This window comes from Propithecus coquereli, unplaced genomic scaffold (genome assembly GCF_000956105.1).
Source record: "Propithecus coquereli isolate 6110/MARCELLA unplaced genomic scaffold, Pcoq_1.0 Scaffold76, whole genome shotgun sequence".
Classification (NCBI taxonomy): Eukaryota; Metazoa; Chordata; class Mammalia; order Primates; family Indriidae; genus Propithecus; species Propithecus coquereli.
Window position 1 is genome coordinate 545,259 of NW_012153729.1, and position 739 is coordinate 545,997.

At 52.2% G+C, this 739-nt stretch overlaps 1 protein-coding gene across 1 annotated transcript in view; it reads left to right on the plus strand.

Annotated features, from left to right (window-relative positions):
• Window positions 1-739, plus strand: part of AXIN2 (axin 2) — a 29,229-nt gene that overhangs the window by 20,824 nt on the left and 7,666 nt on the right. The gene's annotated exons all lie outside the window — the stretch shown is intronic.

A 739-nucleotide genomic window follows, 5' to 3' on the forward strand; every position in this document is an offset into this window, starting at 1 on the left:
CTGGCTCAGCTGGAGGAGGCCTGCCGCAGGCTAGCTGAGGTGTCGAAGCCCCCAAAGCAGCGGTGAGTGGAAGCAAGGGGTCAGAGATTAAGGCAGGAATTGGGTTTGAGGTGGAGACCTGGTCCGTTGTTAGTGGGGAAGGCCCTTCTTTTCTGCCGGGGTCTCAAACCCTTGGAGAGGAGGAATTACTTCTGGCTGAGTAAGATTCTTCTTTCCACGGTCTAGAAATTGTTCCCTTTAGTTATGTTCATTCTGCCAGGATCTGTTTGTTAGGCAAGTCATGCCTAGAAGTAGGAGAATGAATTGCAGTAATTCCTTACAAATCCCATTCCTCATAAATGTCTTGCTCGTTTAAGGCTGGTTAGATGAGTGTGTAAAAAGCCATGATTGGTGGAGAATCCAAGACCCCCCTTTGCTGCAGCTGGGAGTGTCCTGTCTTGGGCTCCCAGTAGGGCTTAGGATGGGTGTTCCCAGGACGCCTTTGAGTCCTCCAGCCGTTGATAACACAGGGCCTTGGTTGGGTCTCCACAGGGATTGAGTCCATGTCCCTTCAGGAGGCCAAAGAGAGTAATTTTCTGTCTGCTTCCCAACTGCTCTGGGGATGACAGTGCATCTCTAAATTCCTCACCCTGGCTGTGTCCTCAGGTGCTGTGTGGCCAGTCAGCAGAGAGACAGGAACCACTCGGGCACTGTTCAGGCAGGAGCCATGCCCTTCTCCAACCCATGTCTGGCTCCAGAA